The sequence below is a fragment of the Silurus meridionalis genome, chromosome 11 (assembly GCF_014805685.1).
Source record: "Silurus meridionalis isolate SWU-2019-XX chromosome 11, ASM1480568v1, whole genome shotgun sequence".
In the NCBI taxonomy this organism is placed as follows: domain Eukaryota; kingdom Metazoa; phylum Chordata; class Actinopteri; order Siluriformes; family Siluridae; genus Silurus; species Silurus meridionalis.
This window is the reverse complement of record NC_060894.1, coordinates 19327501-19350379: the sequence shown is the minus strand read 5'-3', so window position 1 is coordinate 19350379 and position 22879 is coordinate 19327501. Positions and strand designations below refer to the sequence as shown.

General features: G+C 36.2%; 1 long non-coding RNA gene and 2 other non-coding genes across 3 annotated transcripts in view; 2 read left to right on the top strand and 1 right to left on the bottom strand.

Moving 5' to 3' along the window:
- Positions 1–22879, top strand: part of LOC124393372 — a 54167-nt gene that overhangs the window by 6448 nt on the left and 24840 nt on the right. Inside the window, exon 2 of the long non-coding RNA XR_006927316.1 lies at positions 5464–5599. This is a non-coding gene — a long non-coding RNA (uncharacterized LOC124393372). The remainder of the gene's footprint in view (positions 1–5463; positions 5600–22879) is intronic.
- Positions 13740–13811, bottom strand: trnae-cuc. Its single transcript has one exon. It is a non-coding gene; the product is annotated as a tRNA-Glu (tRNA).
- On the top strand, positions 18158–18230 carry trnag-ccc. The gene has a single exon. It is a non-coding gene; the product is annotated as a tRNA-Gly (tRNA).

The window sequence follows — 22879 nt, the reverse complement described above, 5'->3', positions numbered from 1 at the left end:
TTTATGGATGTGGCGAGGGAGGACATGCAGGTAGTTGGGTTGAAAAAGGCAAATGTGAAGGACAGGGGGTATGTAGACGGATGATCTGCTGTGGTGACCCCATTAGGGTGACCCCATTTACTACATAAATAAAAGTATTTAATAAACTAGAGAATTAATACATTAACCCCGGATAAGTTGTTCAACTGATACAATCACATAAAAATGAAGAGAAACAAACAAAAAAAAATGCTAAGAATTCCATCTTCCTCAGTCCTGGATCTGTTTACCCTGTTACAGTGTAATATCAGATTCTACTCATATTCAGGCACAGTTTGTTTACTTGTTTTCACAATCACTCACCTATTCTTTCTCTTCTCTGCATTTCCTGCCAGTCACTATCTACTCTAACATTGCATTTGTACGGATTTTCAACCATTTCAGACTTCAACACGGCACTGAATGTGAATTAGATTGACTGTTTTTCTCACTCACAAAATTAAACACAATAATTACATGTATATTTGCGCCATTTGGCAGATGCCCTTATCAAGAGCGACTTACATTTCTCTTATTGATACAACTGAGCAGCTTTGGGGTTGAGGGCCATGTTCAGGGACCCAGGAGTGGTAACTTGGTGTAGCTGGAATTTAAACTTCGGCATCCAAAGCCAATGCCTTAAGCACTAAGCCACCCCTACGCCATACAAAGAGCTATACTTCTCCTGCCTTTATTGTACACATTGGTTAATTATTCAGTCTAGACTTATTTTATGTGACATTTAATACCACTTCAACTGCCAAAGTATCTTGTTGCTGCAAAGAAATACGGCGAAAAAGTTCCTTAAACATGCACACAGCGTGCAGCCGATTGGCTCGAACTCCTGAAAGCTGGTCTAAGAGCAAAACGATCGAGAGTGATTGAAAATGGTTTACATGTTTTTTTTATATGTTTAGAGCCTAAGGCTTTTGACTAAGAACAGATTTATTTTTTTGCTGTAATGTAAGAAAAGCTTTACCAAATAGAAAAAAAGGGACTTAAAACCCGCCCTAAATAAAAAGAATACAACATTGTTCCTGCTATAAAACATTATCCAGAGAAATACTTGAACGCTTCATGTCACCCAAAACACTTTTGGTATTCGGGTTTCCATCCTTATGCTGTATCGTTTTTAAACACTTCATCTGCGAGCCAGTGTGAAACTCATTTTCTTGCACAGTCACTGAGGAACGAGTGCCTGTGGCGAGCCTGGAGCGATGCTGAGCCCACCTGTCAGTGCTGCAAAGTCACCAAGCGGAGGGGGACGGTGAGGGAACTGGTGCCCCTGCTGAGAGAGTGAGTGGCAGAAGACTGTTCTCTCTCACGCATATTAACCAAGGGCAGGTTCGACTGGGCTGGGGGGAGTTCTGATGGGTCAGAGAAGGCTTGCTAATTGCCTTCTGAAACAGCAGTGACTCGTTAAGCAAATAAAGGGTAACGAAGTCAGAGCCAAGAGAGGGTTCGCTGCCCCTTTTTTTTTTCTCTGTGTCTTTTTCTTTCCTTGTCAACTCAGGAATGTTCAAACATTTAAACAGGCTAATGAGCCAATTTAGTGTAGAGGGAAGATGGAAAAAGGGAAGTAGAGGGAAGGCTTTTACCTTTCAGACATCATTCAACTTCTCTCTCTTGTTTTTCTCTAATCCTCTATCTAGCTCTCCATCCTTACCACTGTATCTCCATTTATATTGCTGGGAGTCTCAGGCCCCACATATATATATATATATATATATATATATATATATATATATATATATATATATATATATATATATATATATATGTATACTTAAATGTGTGTTTATATATATATATATATATATATATATATATATATATATATATATATATATATATATATATATACACACACGTTTAAGTATACAGCGTAAGTACAATGTTATATGTGTGCATTTATAAAAAAGTTTGAAAATATCGAGACATTTATGTTTTTTAAAAGAGACACATGCATGTTCCTCTTGTTCATATGCAGCACACCAGGTAATTTTAATGGTATGATGATTTACTTTGACCAAACAAATATATAAATGTTCCGATGTTACACTTTATTTTCATTGAAAAATCTTTCCTTAACATGAATAACTGCTTTAGACACTCCTCGCATCCTGACAGTTATAAATATAAAAGACTTTGCTGTGCCTCTTGTAAAACTTCTCAAAGGTGTTCACTAGTTGGAGATTTATTTCTGACCTTGTGATCCAGTTTATCGCAAAACAGTTCAATAGGACTTAGGTGCAGTGACTGAGCAGGCCATTGCATGATTAATAACACTCCAGCCAACTGTTCGCTCTCTAAATAAAGAGTACAGCTCTTGCATGTATGCTTGGCTCATTGTCTTTTTGTATAGTGAAGCTGTTTTAAATTAGATGCAGTCCCAGTCCATGAATTATGGAATGGTAGTCATGTTGTTTCAGTATTCCTTTCACCTGGAATAAGTCTCTAACCTTACCATCCAAAGCAACCCCATCCATTAAGCTTCCACCTCCATGTTTGACGGTGGGTGTGAGGCAGTCTGCTAACATCTTCTCTCCTGTTCTCCGTATTACTTAAGTCGTTCTGTTAGAGGCAAAAATGGTAGGATATATATATATATATATATATATATAGTATACTCATTTAGAAAATATTTTAAATATATAATAAATTCATTTATTACAAAAATAAATGGCCTCAAATTTATGACAAGTATACATAAATGCAGTTAACTGTAATCAGTACTGCAGTCAAGAAACTATTATTCCAAGCAAACAAATCCAAAACAATGGGCAAAAAATGTAGTTAAAACCAGGCCAAGTTATGCAGTGTGCATGGAGACACCAAAAAGTGAAACAGGTATAAAACCAGTGGCAAAAAACAATTCAATCAATAGTTTGAAAATACAGAGCAGGAGTCTGTGTGTGGTTTGGCATTTGGAGTTTGCAGAAGCCATATTTGGAGGCCAAGATGGTTGCTAGGATTGTTTAATTTGTCAGAAATTTGATTTGTTCGAAAATCTGCATAGCCAATGCATCAGAGGTGGCTCGTAAACAATTGATGAACAAGCACAGCTATACATGAAAACATATCAGAATAAGGTTTTGTTTTTGCCATCCACATCAAATTATTTTTACATACAGTTTCTTTTAAGTGTAATTTTAAATACAGAGTTCAACCAAGTCATAACAACCGACACCTAATATACATAATAGACTTCCAATCTAAATGAAACACACAAAGAGCTGTCACACACAGAGCTTTCCTCTATCTTTATTGTACAAAACTCTTAATTATAACAGTCTGGAAGATGTCTGGAAATGCTTGTGTTTGACATTTAGCAGAGACACTCTTATCCAGAGCGACGTACAAAAGTGCTTTGAAGTCTCTATCGATGAATAAATCAACACTGGTTTACAAGGTTGCAAACTTAGGATACTATCAGCATTCAACCTCTGGGGGTTGGGAGGAATTTAAGGACACTTTAATACTTAAATACATAAAAACATAAACAAACAAGGAAAATAAGTGCTAGTTCAAGTGGTTCAGGAAGATGTACGTCTTCACCTGAAGATAACCAGTGACTGTTCAGACATCTAGGGGAAGTTCATACCACCACCTCAGTGCCAGAACAAAAAAGAGTCTTAATGCATACCCACCTCTTACCCTGAGAGATGGTGGGACCAGTCGAGCAGTGCTAGAAGATCGGAGGAAGCGTGGTGCAGTACAATAAGTGATAAACATCCAATTAAAAACAGCAAAGTTCCTAAAACCTGCACACATCATGCAGCCTAGACTTAAACTAGTGAATACTGGTCTAGGAGTAGTGAAAGGATTGAAACTGGATATAAATAGATGCAGTATTTTACTATTAAATGCAAAAACTTAATGCATTAGCAGGGGCTTGAATACCATAAATGGATTAACATGGCCAAACAACTTTTAAATACAAAATAACTTGATTATAAAGTTTTAATATGCACATCACATTAAATTCTGTTAAAACAAATTATATTGTGGCGCCAATTAACCACAAATGATTGTAAGATACGGTAAATAGCAGTGATTGACAGTAATGAAGTGAACGTTTTCTATTCAGGGAGACTTTTTCTTTAACTTCACTACATTTCAGCGTCAAATATCTTACTTTTGACTACATTTAGCGAAATAAACTTATTCTGACTGGCACTTGATGGTATCTGACGATAACTTATTACCAACATACAGTTCAGCGTCAGTTCAACAGCAAACAGAATATTTAAAGAGGAGTAAATGATGGAAGAGGCCCCTGACTCGAACTTGTGACAGAACCCATGGCCTAATTTGCAAGGTTTTGGACTCATTTTAATCGATATCATTTAGTGTTTCACTAATTAATATCATTGTATTAATAGATTGGTGAGCTAAGAGTCACATTCGAGTCTTTTACATAAACTGAGTTGATTAAGCAAAGAGTCTTGTGGCAAAAATGATAATAGGAACTTTACAGCCATAATAAATCATTTGAAGGCAAATTCTTTTGTATTTTTTCTCAAGCGAAAGTGTAATGGGATCACTTTTACTGGAGTCATATTTTACCTAGTGTATGTCTACTTTACCTCAAGTACATGGTTTGTTAACTTTGTCCACCACTGGTAAATAAACAGAATGTTATGAAGTTGAGGAAGTTCATTTATTCAGCTGGTATTGTAGGTTTATGCAGCCTATTCATGTCAGTCAAGCCAGGTCATGACACAAAGTAAAAATCTGCCTTGATTTCATCTCAATTTGAGCTGATCTTTTTCAGGCAATTCTGTCATCAACTTGATTAAGAGCATTATCAGCATTATCGAGTAGGTGCATGTGGAATACAGTACAGGGTCTAATGAACATGACTGAGGTTTAATGGTGGATATTTACTCTATTTATCTCAATTAAATTCATTTAACAATGGACATTGTCTCAAAGCAGCTTTATGTGGTGATAAAGAATGAAAACGATTGTTCTTTATAAGTGTAAGTTTGTCCCTGATGAGCGAGCCTGTGGTGACTGTGGCGAAGAAAAACTCCCTGAGATGCTCCCAGACACAAGAGAGAATGAGACTGTTGACATTAAGGACTTTACCCCACAATACACCACTTTAACACACATTGTCCAACCAAAACCCAAATTCCACAAAAGGACAGAAGACAGAATTGCTTTTTTTTTTTTGTGTGTGAAATCAAACAGCTTTTCAGTTTGCTATGTTTAGTATTGGGAAACACAATGGGAAACACAAACTCGAGCCATGGGAATGATTATATTATTAGAATTATTCATTATACTGTAAAAATAATAGTGTCATAGAGATTACTTATCAATACTACTAAAGACCACATACGGTTCTTGTAACAGTGCATTGCTTAGCTGTCTATAATGGTAACAAATAGATAACAGATGACTTCAACTCACTTATTATAGACTGTGTGTTTTCAGAAGTGTCTTATAACAACCCCTGTATAAGAAGAGTTCCCAGTGTAAGTGGGCACTAATGAGACGAGTGGAGCCGAGTGGGTTGAACCGCATCGGCTGACAATGAAACAGAACCACCACCACTTATCCGCGGCATCAGGTGAGATTGTTCTCATTAAATATTGGCAGCCCATGTGGCACAGGGTGGATATCAATTAAAATGATGTATGAGCCTGAAATTTTGTAATTAGAACATGGAACTGGATTTAATAATATTCATTAAACTACTAATCAAGAATAAACTGGGCTGGAATGAACCGTGTACAAACAACAGGGACTAGTCGAGGTAGTTTTCTCAATTCTCTTTTGGCTAAATCACTTTTTTTGCCTTCCAGCTTATCACCATAGCAAATATCCTTTCAGTGAACAATGTTTAGATTTGAATACCGAGAAAAAAAAAGTCTCAGCTGTGTCTTAGATCCAGATCAAAACTCTGTGTAGTTTTTTCCCCTCATTTTTTCTCATTGAAGAGACAGCAGGACACACTGTTGAATCATAAAGAGATATGCTGTGCACTCAGTGAGGAACTCTTTCTAATCACTCCCAGCTAACCCCAAACCAGAGGGGGAATATTCCAATCAATCACGTATCAGGCGAAACAGCACAGCCAGCCTTTTCCGCTCCGCAGAAAATGCTTTCCATCAAGACTAATTGGTGCCCCGGTGAACTGCCTAACCAACTGAAGGACGAGCGCACTGTGTTTTTCCCATTTGGGAAGATGTAAATCTATTATTTGGGAGTTTTTATTTGACAGCCACGTACCAGATGAGTCATTCATTAGCGTGTGAAAATGAGTATTCACCATAAAGCAGTCAGTCCAGTGGTCAGGCTTCAGCTAGAAACTCACACACACACACACACACTGGAAAGTGATGGAATATTATTACTCATAGGCTCATCAGGCTGATGATAAGCAGAGTTGCCTGCAGGCAAAGGAAATCAGATTGTAGTGATGCAGCACCATTAAAGGGTCAGAAGAACAACAATAGTATCATTTGTCAGTTAATTTCAGTCAGTCTTAATTCCTGTCCTTAGATTTTAATGCAACAGTAACTTGACTGATAAAAGTAAATTTTAGTTGTTTTAAACGGGGTTCTTAAAAGCAAAAGTTCTCAAAGTAGAATCCAGGACCTTCAGGGATCCCTGTTTGGCTGCAATGATGAAAATCTATTTAAATATACAAAAAAGGTCATTTTATTATTGTGTTCTTAAATTGTATTTAATTATTTAATTATTTAATTATTTATTATTATTATTATTATTATTATTATTATTATTATTATTATTATTAATATTATTATTATTATTTAAAAATGGAGTAAAAGATGGTGTATGTAGTAAATTCCTAAGAATAACTAATTTTTCATCTTAAGGTCACAAACAGGCTCATAACAAAGAATAAAAAATTAAGAGCATTAAAAGAGCATTAAAGAAAAAAATTGAGAAGATCACTTGGAGTTGCAAATCACAATATTTAGATTTATGGCATTTGGCAGATGCCCTTATCTATATTTATCTTATTCATACAACTGAGCAGTTGAGGGTTAAAGGAATTAGTCAAGCAGTTGCAGCTTGGGGTCCCGGGATTTGAATTCAAAACATTCCAATCCAATCTGAGCTTCTACTTTCCTACTGAACCCTTAGCTCCCATTAGGAAAAACAAAAAATGCATCAGTATTTACAGAAAGAATGAGAGACAGGTGAGGTTAGTATATAGGCAGAAGAATAGGAATGGTGCAATGTCTAGACAGGAATATACAGAGGAGTGGAATGGATGAATGGTGAAGCAAAGTATGTGGAATCGTAGGTTTGGACATAAATAATTTCAGCTTCAGCACTGATTGTGTTTTGTCAGTAGGAATTTCACAAAGAAAAACATATGTATAACTATAATTAATAGCTGTATCATTAGACCATGCTATTTTAAAATAATGACCCTAATATTTGATCATTTTCAGAAAACAAATTAATTAATTAATTTTAAAGTTAATGTTGTTCTTGGCAGCAACAAATGTTTTACATCAAATTCTTCATAAGCTAATCAGATTTCTCGTGATCACAATAAGAGAATTTCTGGATGAATCTGGAAGTATTAAGTGCTGTTTGCATTGTCCCTCTGGAGAAACCTTGATTATCCTTTCAGAGAAGTATTGTAGTATACCAGTAAGAAGCTATGAATCCACAATTATCGAAAAACACCTTGGCAACCATTGAGGATGAATAATTTGCCTTCACCTGGGTTCCTGACATTAATGCTGTGTAATATTTATTGCAATCATAGCGTCACATTCACATTCATAATATGAGATGCTTTAGTAAGAGCCTGAGTTTCTTCTTTTGGGAAAGATGTTGAGGTGTATACATGATACATGAACATTGTGTGTGTGTATATATATATATATATATATATATATATATATATATATATATATATATATATATATACATACAAAAACTACAGAATAAGTGCAGTTTTTCTGAAAGACTTAACGAGCCATCAGCAACACTCGAGTGCCAGCCTCAGGAGAGCTGAGAGTATGTGAGAGAGCGCAGGGTTAAATGTCTGTGCTATTATGAAACACTTTGATTACTTATTTATCAGCTCAGTGCTTGCTTCTTATCAGAACTCGGAGTTTCTTTCTATTCTCTCTGCGCCCGGAGCCTCCTTCAGTTGAAAGCCGATTTAGCATGTTCATTTCAATAAGCCTGAAGGTCTTAGGGAGGAATTAATCAAAATCCTTGGTGCATAACTAAACTCTGCTTCTCACTTTCGGAAGGCTTTCAAGGAAATCCCTTCAGCAGGTGGATCCTGGAGCATGAGAAAAAAAACAACTGGCAGTGTCTAGAACATTCAAACTCACCCTAACCCTGCTATCTCTGCATTCTCTACACACTGTCCTTTCTCCGTCCCCTCTCGCTTTGTTTCTATCTGTCTATCCAATACTTCACTGGCAGTTAGATAAATGGATGGCCCATATCCTGAACTAGCAGTTGATGATGGAACTTATTAATGGTTGATGGCTAGGTTAGCTAAAACTGCTTTAACACTGGTTAATGTCTATGTTAGGTATAACTGCTTTAATACTGGTTAATGGCTAGGTTAGCTAGAACTGCTTTAATACTGGTTAATGGCTAGGTTAGCTAGAACTGCTTTAATACTGGTTAATGGCTAGGTCAGCTAGAAATGCTTTAATACTGGTTAATGGCTAGGATCATTAAAACTGCTTTAATACTGGTTAATGGCTGGGTTAGCTAGAAATGCTTTAATACTGGTTAATGGCTAGGATAATTAAAACGGCTTTAATACTGGTTAATGGCTAGATTAGCTAGAAATGCTTTGATACTGGTTAATGGCTGGGTTAGCTAGAAATGCTTTAATACTGGTTAATGGCTAGGTTAGTTAGAACTGCTTTAATACTGGTTAATGGCTAGGTTAGCTAGAAATGCTTTGATACTGGTTAATGGCTAGGTTAGTTAGAACTGCTTTAATACTGGTTAATGGCTAGGTTAGCTAGAAATGCTTTGATACTGGTTAATGGCTAGGTTAGCTAGAAATGCTTTAATACTGCTTAATGGCTAAGTTAGCTAGAAATGCTTTAATACTGGTTAATGGCTAGGTTAGTTAGAACTGCTTTAACACTGGTTAATGTCTATGTTAGGTATAACTGCTTTAATACTGCTTAATGGCTAAGTTAGCTAGAAATGCTTTAATACTGGTTAATGGCTAGGTTAGTTAGAACTGCTTTAATACTGGTTAATGGCTAGGTTAGCTAGAAATGCTTTGATACTGGTTAATGGCTAGGTTAGCTAGAAATGCTTTGATACTGGTTAATGGCTAGGTTAGCTAGAAATGCTTTAATACTGCTTAATGGCTAAGTTAGCTAGAAATGCTTTAATACTGGTTAATGGCTAGGTTAGCTAGAATGCTTTAACACTTGTTAATGATCTACTTTTCACCAATCTTTGCCATTTTGTTATTGTCTTGTCCTTGTAATTATTTTGTTATTCTTGAAATCTTGTACTGAACATCTTTTAGAGCTGCTTGAATTGAATTTTTATGCATGTTCATATTTAATCATATTCAATGTCAAATTTGAGTCAATAGCCGGGTATCCTCGAGTTAGTTTATTAAAGTGTCCGATTTGATTTCCTGGCATAATAATCACACAAGTTTGAATTTTAAGTTATATGCAGTCCTAGATCAGGTGGATTTCTGATGTGACCTGGCAACATGAATGAGAACGGTCAGATCAGAATTCATGTGATCGAACAATGTAGAAAAACATTGTAGGATAGAAATTGGAGAAACTCTACTCAGTAAAAGAATTCGGGAACTAATTTGGCGGTGTCGCCAGAAAACTAATTTCAGGTGACAGGTGTGCTTACATTTTAAAATAGATATGAGCCAGATATATATTTAGTTCAATTATTTTTTTATTTGCATAGTGCTTTTCATGATGGACAATGTCTCAAAGCAGCTTTACAGAGATAAAGTGGTTATAAAAGAATGTATACGTTTGTCCCTGTTCCTGATGAGCCAGTGGCGACCGGCTGTGGCAAGAAAAAATTTGATTGGATAAGAAGGAAAACCTTGAGAGGAACCAGATTAAAAAGAGAACCTGCCTTCATCTGAGTGGCACCAAATGTTCATTCATGACAGTTCCATCATTGTTATGGTGTGCAGTGATAGGTGATTAAATGACATGTTGTCCTGAGACATTGTAGTAGACTGTTGATATTAATTACAGTCCAAATCCATTCTAAGTTGAGTTGAGGCAGTAATTTCTTGGATTTATTGGCTGTTGATTTGGAACCATCCAATTGGACTCCAACTTAAAAAAAATTTATCTGATATGAGCAAAAAATCTGAACTGTGCAATGATGTATGTGATCAAAAAAATATTTCAGATATTAGTGATCTTCAGAAGTAACTGGTAGCATCGAGTTACTCATAGCTCATAGGCACCTGTAGAACCCTCACAGCTTGATGGATGGGGTAGACTTGGCAGCATAGACGAAAACCAAAGAGACACCACTGTGTAATTTGTGTTTCCAACAAGTTCTTTCTGCTAGTCATCATACTCACCGAGACGCCTGCTGAAACAGCGACTGACAATTTTCTGAATAGTACCATCTAACACACACAGAACCATATGCTTTTTTACAGCATGCAATATTAATATCCATTAGGATTACATAGCATTTACAATCATACAATTAATATGAGATGTGTAGTCCTGTTTATAGTATTGCTAGCATGGTTCAGAATGTGGAATTTTCCGCTACGTATTTTGGAGTGTTGTTTTTGTGATTTGCTGTTGCGTTTTTGCTTTGTTCATATTTCACTAAACAAATAGCAATAATTCAAATAAATAATAAGATGGTTGGAAGTGTCTTTACAATTCCTTAGCATTAAAATACTAAAAGATTTGCCTTTCAGGTCCCATTTCCCTCTTTCGTAATTACAGTTAATGCTCATCGAGATCATTTATAACTGTCACACCTTTTCGAACGATATTTGTACAAGCTGTCAGAAGATGTATTTCTCTTTTAAAATTCATGTACAGACACATGCTCATTCTAGTGTTGATCTCTCATTTATTGGTATGAGATATGGTCATTTATATGGTAATGCCCAATGACCCTTCTCATCTCTTGCTTTTTCATCTCTCTCTTTCTTGTGCTTGTGCACGATTGAGACGAACCAGTGAGCATCTACAAAAGGGAGCCAAGATAAGGCTATTTAAATGGATTGGCTATTATACAGAAGATGCTTGGGGTTATTGACTATAAATAAATAAATAAATAAACAAATAAATAAATAAGGGCAACACAATCACATGGTATCTAACAGCGTTTCTGCTCAGCAATCATCCCTTCGGTTTTTGTTTCACCCTATCTGCTGGAATCCATTTTCTTCTGGAACCTGGAAAAGTCACCAGGGGGGAAAAGTAAACCTTGCCCCAAAATAATTTCCATGGAAATCACTTTGGTTACAGTTTTCAAACCGCTGCTTGGACCCCACCTGTGAGTGAGTGTCTGACATTGTGAACCAAAATACATGAGCAAGGGAAATGAAAGCAAAGGAGAAGGCCAGAAACAAACAACCACAATAAAAAAAAAAAAAAACAGTGCGGGGTACAAGTGAAAGAATGCAAGTATGAAAGAACGAAACTTGTTTTTTAAATAGATTGGCCTGTACACCCAGGGGGAGGAAAAGAATCTGTGAGAATTTTGTTATTAAGCAGGTTTCCAGTGGAGAAATAAATTACCTTTTGGGTTTGGCTTTCCACCAACTAACAGGAGAGGCTTGGATACTTGGATAATCATGGATAAGAAGCTGATTAGGGTTTCGCTCATGCTTGTATGGGTAATGAAGTTTATTTACTGAATCGTCCCTTCCGGCTGCTCAACAGGTGCAAACAAACACACTTTAATTAAGAATTACCTCCTCACAAAACCTGCCTCCATTTCTCAAAGGAGACTATTATGCTATGTGTATACACACAGGGTGCAAACTTATTCATCAAAGAGAGCACCTACTTCTGTTTAAAATGCAGACTGATAAATAAAGACCAAAACGAAGGACATAAACAAAGCAAGGGAATGTTGAGACAAGACATATCTACTTTTCACTGTCTTTACCAAGGTTAGAACTGCCTTGAGTTTGGAGATGAGAGTGAGAGATGGGCTGAGGGAGAGAGAGAGAGAGGCAGGGATAGCATATGAAAGTGATTCCCACTCTTTTCGTCCTGAACTGCAAAGCTAATGGCCTTCTCGACTCTTTGTAAAGTCTCCTTAAGACCGCTTCTTTTTTCCATCGACTTCGAAAACGAGAAGGGAAAACCGTGTGTGCCGAGAGAGCTCACGATTGAAAAGTAAATTCACTAAGCTAATATATTCGGTGAAGCCTCGATGTTCTCCCTAGAGCAAGAGGGGGGAAAAAATGGGCTTTGACTTATTCTTTATACATTCTGTCTGTAGAGGTATATACTTTCTAAGAATATTTTGCAAACCTATGAAACAAAAGTTGCATTCAAATTGGGTGGCTGTTCCATGCTACAGGAAAATTCAATGGATACAGTCCATTCTTTTGCTATTTCACATTGAAATTCATGAACTGGGAGGTAAGAAATAAAACTGTTTTTTTTTTTAGTGTACTTAGAAAAATAATCAATATCAGGTAGTGTAATGCGGTCAAACAAGAAGAGTTGAATTATTTCCTCTAACATTATGTACTAAATTCGAAGGACAATCCTATAAACCTGTGACTTACCTTACATTCACAGAGTTACTTCACTATCTGAGTTACATTACTATATGAGATATGCTGTTACAGACTATTGAGAAAAAGAACATCAACTTTCTGACCAATCTGATTTCAGAATTCAATGATAATGTATAAGAATTGTTAAAGCAGAATCCACTGAGGTCCAGTATGCGGTTAATTAGGTTACAGTAGTGCAATATAAAATTTGCAAACTGTATTCTATAAAATAAAAAAAAATGTTAAAGTTAAAAAAATAAAATTAAAGTTAAATGTGAAAAATTTGAAGCTTTTATTCAGTGTCTGTGTTACCATTAGAATTAATGGAAAAGACAGGTTAGAGAATGATGGGAATATTGATATCTCCATGGTCCTTAACCTGCAAACAGAACTTGGTAAAACATAAGGCAACACGCATTTTCTTAATAATGTACATTGTCAAACCTTTTTATTCTCGAATTTCATTCGTATTCTTTTGTATTAATGACAATTCTTAATATAATAAATGTAAGGTTTAACCTCTTGGAGCAATCAGTTGAGGCCTCAAACAACCTTTTCATGAGTGGTTCTACAAAATGTGAATGTAGTTCCATACATTTTTTTATGACACTTTGGAACAAGAGTTTTTTTCAAGAACCATTTACTGAAAGGTTCTTTGGGAAATCTAAAATGGTTCTTCAATGGCATTGTGGCAAAAAAATACTTTCCTGGTACCTTTATTTTTAAAAGTGTAGCAAAAGAGATGGCTAAACCACAATGGAAACACTTCATTTGAGGTTCTATAAATCAATTTTATTATAATAATAATAATATTCTTTCGGTTTCTCCCATTAGGGGTCGCTACAGTGGATCATCCGCATGTTTGATTTGGCACATGTTTTTACGCTGGATGCCCTTCCTAACGCAATCCTCCCTATTTATTCGGGCTTGGGATCAGCACTAAGGCTTGTGCAACCCTGATGGCTGGGGTTGGTTCCCTGACCGGGGATCGAACCCGGGCCGCAGCGGTGAGAGCGCCGCATCCTAACCACTAGACCACCAGGGAACCCATAAATGTATTATAATAATAATTATTATTATTATTATTAAAGTCTATGGGGAACGATTGGCAGGTGAGAACAGCAGGAAATGGAGAGCAATAGCAGGTCCAGAGTCAAGATAGGACCTCTGAGTTCTGGTAGTTTAGAAACCTTTACAACTCCTCAATATGAAAGAACTAGCATAACAGGTAAGCATTATTTCAGAATGTTTGTCAAAGTAGAGAGGACCTAATGAGCAAGGCAGAGGAGAAAGCAAAGTGTCAGGACAAGATTGTAATTGAAGCAAGCAAGTAAGCCGATGTTTGGCCGAACCATATTGCATCAAGATCTTGATCCAGGCAAAATGTTCTCCTATGCCAATCTAATCTGAATTCCTCGAGGAACCCTCAAGCACATTCGTAGTTGTTGCCCAATGGTTTTATGGATGGTTGGTACAGCTGGTGGCACAACCAGGTGCTCTGTAATTTAGATACCCTCTGTAGTGCCATTTTAAACTGGTGGACAGAACAATGTTTTCCCAGTATTTTATCAATGAGCTTGCAGTGCCATAGAGGGAGTAAATTTCCCTTCACTTAAACACAGAGACCCAAATCTGTTCTAGCATGAAAATGCCTTTGTACACAAAGCCAGTTCATTGGAGATATGCTTTACATGGGTTGGAGTGGAAGATCCTAAATGGTCTGCTATAGAGCTCTGACCTCAACCCTAATTAACCCTTTACTAATGGCTGAATGAACACAAATCTCCAGAAGCACACTGCAAAATCTAGTTGAACATCTTCCCAGAAGAGTGGAGGTTATTGTAACAGAAAATGGGGTACTAAATGCAGAATGGGATGTTCAGAAAGCACATACGAAACATTTTGTCCATGTAGTGAATCTGTGCACCTGTGTATCTATAGTGTAGTTCGAGTGTAATTACTGTTTCTACAGTGAATCAATATCCGTAAATTTGCTTAAATGCAACACACATCGTTGTGAAAAATGTGACAAATCCATCTCAGGTTTATTTACACAGAGCTTAATCACAACGTAAATACAATTAGCATCTAGCGTGTATAAAACGTTAACACTTTGCATATTTACGTTTCATTTACCAAAGTAGAACCTGGTTTAAAGTGAGATTGCTGATATCAGATTCTCAGTATCTTTCTCCAGTTGTCGTCTACTGTATGTCAGCCTTTTTTCACACTTGTATATGTCATTTCTTTTAGCTTCCATATCCATGTCATACACACTTGCGCCTTTGGGAACTTTCAGCTCACTTTTGAACGTATCAAGGTCACTTTTTATACTGGGATCAGTATTGATTTTCTGTGTGCGGCTGTGTGAGAGTACGTGCAGCAGGTGGATAATTTTGAGGCTAGAAACACAGTGGCCTAATAAGGAATGTCAGGGGAAGAGTGAGACGGCAGAATGCTTTGTGCGAGGCTGAAAGACCGCTGGAATGATAAATATGTATCGCGAGAGTACCCATGATGCTGTCGCAATGATAATCAGCAACACATTCTCACAGGCGTGTTCGGCACATGTTACATATTATACACCAACACAAAATGTCACAGCTTTATTTGCTTACACATTTGTAAGTCTATATGTGAATAAAATGATGTCTTTATTATGTAGATAGAGATGCATGTACAGAATTCTTGCACACAGAAAAGATTCACACCATAGTTTCCATTCGAATAATTAGATGCATATAAAATGTCTAAAGCTGCAGGTTACTTCCTCAGTAATATATATGGGAGAGAGCGCTAAGCTGCAGATGGATCAATATTTAGAGATGGTTCCACTTATCTTCACTTTCCATACTATTATCGTCCCAGCATTTGTCTGAGCAGCTACGCTATCTAGGCAAATAGCTGTATGGCTAACAGATTATGTACACAAATTAGCTATTGTCCGAAAAGTTGCTTTAATGGCCTTTCGGTTTGGATTGCAGCAGAAAATTAATTGCCTCTTCACCATTTCTAAGTAAAAACGACTGGTAATTGTTGGCACTGCGTTGTTCAATGCATTAGATGCATTTTACTGGCCGTATGTTATAACATTTTGCAGGTGGTGGGAGACTCTGGTAGCTTCGGGCATTTAGCAAAAAAATAATTGTGTTCAGAAACAAAAGCTGAACCCGGCTGAGGGTTTGCGAGAGAGCAGCAGATGTATTCCGCTCGCAACCATGTTTGTGTTAATGACTCTGAAGTGTCTGCTTCACCTGTGGACATGCTCTTACTCTTTATCCCATTGAATACGTTACAGCGATTCGCACCCATATGCAACCACTTCGACACAAAGACCCTCATCGGATTAATGAACGAATCGTGTGTTAGTTAGTAGTGCGGAACAGGTACAAAGGGAGCATGGAATAATCCGAAGCTTTGTCTGGAGTTACTTGTAGTAACACTCGTATTACAAAGGCCTAATGAATCCTTGACATTAATTAAATCAAGCAATTTTTGTAATCATCCTATTCGGAGCTGCACGGAGGTCTGCCTTATTGTGTGTGTTGTGTGTTCAATGAATGCCAAACAGGACAGTTTGGAGCAGACCATGTTGCTATATACAGTTTATTAATATTTTTTTCTGTTCCTTCAGCACAGGATTGTATTACAGAAAAACAGGATGGATGAATTTGCATACTTTGTGCATAAGTACAACCTGATTATATCATTTTGACACAAATTTGGGTAAATTGTGGGATTTTGTAGACGGTTTTTAAAGAACTGCTGCTATTGTATATACAGCTTGATCAGAATGCTCCAGAAATGGGCTGTCATTTTATTTTCCACGTCTCCTGTGGTGCATGGTGTTACTTTAACAGTAGGTCCTTATGTCCTGTTATGCCTTTCAAATAGAAATTAGAAATTAGAAATTACAAAAACCACCACCCCAAGCAACACTATTCAATATTAGGAGGAAGAAATGAACTCCCAGGAATGTTTAAAATGTAATAAATGCATTGTTGTTGTTTTTTTCACATTAATAGTAAATGATTTTCTGTTTCGCTGGACTTTAGAGCAATCAAACCTAATTGGTTTAACTGTGACAGAGCCTCAAGTTCTTGTAAGGGCACCTTTGTCAAGGTAGATGCTTCTTGTAATATTGCTTGCTTAGCATATCAGCCCAGTTAGACTCATTTTACAACCAGTTGTGGGAACAAATGTCCGTGGTGAGATTTACCCCTCATGGTTATAGATAAACCTAAAGGGATTGTACCCGTCACATGGAATACTTTATTTAGCCTTTAAAAAGGATTTTGCCGCCAGGGCTGCACAGTTAATTACAAATTAAGATGCAGTTAATTAATCACAAAGCTTGACAATGAAACTCTATATCCTGTAGTATATCTGCTGAATCCAAATGAAGCATTTCTTTTCATAAACGCAGCTAATCAAATACTTAGGAATCCTAGCAATCTGTAATCAAATAGTCACAAAGCATGCCTAATCACAAAGCATATTCGGTGTAAATTAAAAGAATCAATTGGCAGCAAATCACATTATTATAAAACTAATTTGTCACGATTATATCATTTCATGATTGAAGCGAATTAAGGTGTCATTTTGGCTTTATAGAGAAAAGTTTCGAAATCTATTTCTTTAATAAGTTCCCAATCCGGCGAGAACATGTAGCCGATTTTCGAAAAATTGTAATTGATGGAAATGTCCTTTAGAGAAGCAGGGGGTGGAATTGATCCAGCAGCCCTTGAACAGGTGAAATTTATCTGCCCTTCACTGGGTTCAAGTCTCTCTCCTTGCGATCGATTCAAATGTTACCTAATCACGATCTCCAGTGAAAGAACAGGCACAAAAGTTTAACCAGACAAACCGTGGGAATAGAGATTCATGGGAAAAACAAGTGGTATTTTTGTTTGTTTAAGGGTCACTGGTTCATTAGAATCTCACACTGGTTCATTATTTATTTTTGCCAAAAGTTTGTATTCAAAGTGACTTTCAACACTTTCTAACACACATCTGCTGCTCATCAGCGAAAATGATAATTCACAATTATATATTAATAATTCCTGAAGACTCTAGATACAAAAGTGTGTATGTTTGTAAAGTTTTTTGTTGTACACTTTTAACAGGATAAATTCACATGTAATATTGTAGAACATCCATGAAACAAGTTAGTTCTTCAGTATGTTTAGAATAAGGCTTTGATTAGGCTTTTGATTATGCTATGATTATTATCTGTCAAATCAGTGTGAATCAACTGTTTCAAATGTAGAACCAAATATGGTGCTGGAAAAGTGTAATTTTTCTCAATAGTGAAAGTCATGGGATTGATCACCAAACTGAGTTTATCTATTTATCATATTATTGATGGTTAGTCATATATGAGATTGTAGATCCCCTGGTGGTCTAGTGGTTAAGATGCAGCGCTCCCACCGCTGTGACCCGGGTTCGATTCCCGGTCAGGGAACCATCCCCAGCCACTCTCAGTGCCGGTCCCAAGCCCGGATAAATTGGGGAGGGTTGCGTTAGGAAGGGCATCCAGCGTAAAAACATGTGCCAAATCAAACGTGCAGAGGATCCGCTGTGGCGACCCCTAACGGGAGAAGCCGAAAGAAAGAAAGTCATATATAAGATTGTCAAGGTGTGCGCTTGATTACTTCTCTATTAGCATTAAGTAAAAGCATTCATTTATACATTTAGTTTTAATTATGGTTGTCAATCGATTCAAATATTTAATCGCAAATTAATCGCACTTTTGTATCTGTGCAAAGTGCACCTTAAATTAATACTTTTCAAGTTTTTATTACTCTAATCAAAATGGGCATGGACAACTATGGAGGCTTTATGAAAATGTATGTTTATTATTAGTGAAACTAAACTGAACATAGAGCATGAAGACAAAATAGTCTTTTGAATGTTTTAAAGTATTTATGGTGTTTTAAATTACGTAAATTATCAGGACACCAAATGGAATTTTTTGTTGTATGAACTTTTTGCACCGAACGATTTTAAATGCTTGATTTGAGACTTGCTGGATCAGTAAAACAAATCTTTCATGATTAAAAACAGTTTTTAAGTTTTTTTTCTTTTATATTCATTTATTTCTATTTTGAAAAAAATATATATTTAAAAAAAATTGTCAAACAAAAATGTAAGCTGCATTAATCACACATGAATAAAATTTGATTTTATTAGAATTAAAATGAATAATCAAAATGAATTTGTGTTTAATGCATTCATTTAGACAGCTTTCATTTATATTTATATAGTGATAAAATGTAAGTAGGTCCTGTGATTTACATTTACGATTATGGCATTTGGCACACGCCCTTATTAAATTACTATTATACATCATATCATATCATAATTCCTAAAAGTCTGGAATAAAATATTTTCAAACTACTGAGCAAAAACAACCAAAAAGTATGGCAAATAACAAGACTTTTACTGGTTTCAACAAGAAATTATAGTTAAGAAAATGATCAAGAATTAAAGAAATGTAAAAACAACCCTAAAGTTTTCCTGTCCATAAATGTAATATAGTCACAATGATTAAAATGGTGCATGGTACATAACAATAATCAGGAAATAAACACATATTGTATCCTGGTGCACAATTTTCTTTTTTGAATGATGATTACCTGGTCCAGTCCATCAAGGGTCTGATAACAAGCTCATAAATAGAACCAGAATTGATAGAGAAGTCAGAGATCTACACTATTTTTTTATTCTTGTCAATTTCCTGACCACTGATTTGTAGTTCAGGACCATTAAAAGTTTAATATTTTGCTCATCCATTTTTTATACACAGAAGTATATTATTTAGTGTGACATTAGCAAACAAGAACACAAGCACTGATACCGGTTTGACTGATAGGTCACTGTGTAATGGAGGTAAAAGCTTTGTTAGAAGCAACATTCAGAAGACAAATCGTGCTATTCTGCACAGACAGCGAGACAGAGAGCAGAAGAGACAGAGACTCACTCAGCTCGACCCTTGAGGACACTTAATGCTTAAGGTCTGACAGTCCTCCATCATTACCACGTTTTCAGTGTTGTTTTGCTTTCTTGCTCACGGAAAACACACAGGAGCACGGCTTTGTGTCTTTGGGAAGTCTCCGGGGAGTCATTTGAGCAGTGTAGGTTAGAGGGTGTGTGCACAAGAATTACACAGGCAGCCAAGGGCAAAGTCACAAAACAGAAGAAATTCTTCTTCTATTGGTGAAACAAACTGCATTTACAAAAAAACTTGGTAATGACTTACAGTATAAAGTTATATAAAGTTGTATTACAAAATAAGAGTGCACTCTACTAGAAATACATTCTACAAAAATTTTAAGTAAAACATGGTAGCTTAGTGGAAAAGGCATTGCCTGTACCATCCAAAGGTTATGAGTTCAAATCCCAGCAGAGCGGCATTTTGGGATTAGCCTGCCGCCACATTTTTTCCGGTATTACTGCATGTGTGCAAGACAGAGGATTATGTCCTTATTATTTTCTTAAGCTTATTTCTAAGTTTCTTTGACTAACCCGTAATGCTGTTGCCAAGAAAAACAAAAAAGCACGAGTTTTGGAAACCTGTCTGTGCTTATATGATTTCTGTTGCAACTGGAGTTAGCGAGCTCTCCCTTCACCCAGACTCAACACGCTACAACGGCTTGTATCTAAACAGTAGCCGACCAAGAAAGTCATTGTTCACTGTCTTCCTCCTTCCTTTCACAACTATTTCTCTCGAGATTTTTTCTTTTGGCATCGTTGTGCGTTTAAAAATCACCATCGGTGAAGCTTTTCTCCTGATGCTGTGCAGCTCAGAACACAGGCGAAGTGCGTTTTTTCATGCCCGGTTGTTTTCATGTGAATGATTCGCATTTCCTAAACACAGTCCAAGTAAGCGGCAGGTCACACGTCAGAGGAACCTGTTGTGGTGCGGCCCAATTCAGTGGGAGCGCACCCGATTTTATATAAAGAATTTTAATGGTTAATTTTTACCCGTTCGGCAATTTCATTGGTCTAATGTTATGGGGCTCAGTTTTTTGGCTTGAATCTTGTGAAACCGGGAAAAACCCAGGAAAAATCCATAAATTAGCCGGTTTGTTGTTTAAGTCGCAGGGTTCAAAGCGTGGGGAAAAAGTAGCGGCTTATAGTCCGAAAAATACGGTATATGTTGCTTAAGATAAACATGTCTGCTAAATGTATAATTAAGACAAATAATAATAAGGACAGATTTATCATTTTAATCATTTTCATTGACAGATTCTACAGACTGAAGTCCTACATTCAAACAACTTAAAAGTGAATTCAAAATGTGTATCATTTCACTCTACAGACTTTTTTCAGAACACCATAAAGCATATAAATGAGTCAGATGGTGAGCTAGACAGCTATATTTCTCTTTCTAAATCAAACCTACCCTCAGCCTGGACAGATAAGTATTCATGGATTTGTTATATTTTCCAACACAATTGATTTCCCAATCTCTACTAAGATGCTGACCTTTCTTCTTGAATTTGCCTTGAATTCCTACAGCCCTGATCCATCATATGCTTTAAAATCAATCAAAGTAAAAATATAGATTTGACCTCAACCCATTAGTATCCAAATTTTTCAATATATCATCAAATCCTATCCATATCCAAATCCAAAACCGACCCTATAATTAAAATACTATGCAATCACACCCGGTGATTTTACAGAGCATGTCCTACATAAGTAATAACATCTGTCTACACCTGATACAATAAAAAAAACTATCCCACTTATGACGGGCAAATAATATTTAAAGAGTACAACACGTGCACAGACATATGCAACATGTGTACAAACTGTACACAAAATAAACCATATGATTGCATGTTTGCCTAATGGGAATACACAGCTGTTAAACACCTCTGGAACGAATCCCTAAAGAACTATCACAACTCCTAGGATCCTGAACACTATATTAATATACCAGAAATAAAGAATGGTAGAAATTTGGGAAAAAAAACATATATATTTAATAAAAACAATGTAAAAATTCACAATTACTAAGAAATTGATTTCCTACAACACCACATAACCAAAGTCTGCCACACTGCAGAACATAATGTTCACAAACACACACATATATATCAATATATGAACATAATTTACAATAATTCAATATTTTAACAATAAAAATTCTTCAATATTTCAAAACAACTTCGGTCACATTTAATGTCAAATCTGTTACCCCCATCGCTCACCAATATAACCTTCAAAGGTACAGTTTCTTCCCCTACTTAAGGTGATATGGAAGAACAAATATCTATCAATGCCTGTAGAAACTGAATGGTCCTCTATAGAAGGAGCAGTGGGAAGGAGGTGTGGGGTTGAGGTCAGAGCTCTATAGCAGTCTAATAAAGATCTTCCTCTCCAAACCATGTAGAACATATCTTCATAGAGCTGATTTTGAGCACAAGAGCATTGTTATGTTAAAACAACTTTTGGTGTCCAAGTTCAAATGAAGGGAAAATTTCATGTTATAACATCCAGAGGCATCCGATACAAATGTGTGCCTCAAACTATGTGTTAGTAGTTTTGCAAAAGAACCACATATACATACATATATATATATATATATATATATATATATATATATATATATATATATATATATATATATATATATATATTTTTTTTTTTTCCCAATACCTTTGTCCGTATAGTGTATCATTTCTGCAGCGGAAAATAACCAGGAAATAAAATAAGGTGGTAGCTTAGTGGTTGAACATTGGACTAGAAGGTTGTGAGTTCAAATCCCAGCCACACCAAACTGCCATTTCTGGGCCCCTTTGCAAGTCCCTCGACTGCTCAATTGTATGAATGAGATAAATGTAAGTCGCTCTGGATAAGGGCATCTGCCAAATGCCGTAAATGTAGATGTAAAAACAATAACTTATGATGTAGTTTCATCACATGAAATCACCATCGGCCATTTTCAACATCAACAGCTCAAAAAAAATGATGTTTAAGAAAACAAATGTGTCTACTGATTTCTGGATTAAATGACCCTGCAGACTACTGATGCTACGATCAGAATCACTTGTGTCCTTTATAAACTCTATATAAATATAAACACTTTATGTAAAAGAAATA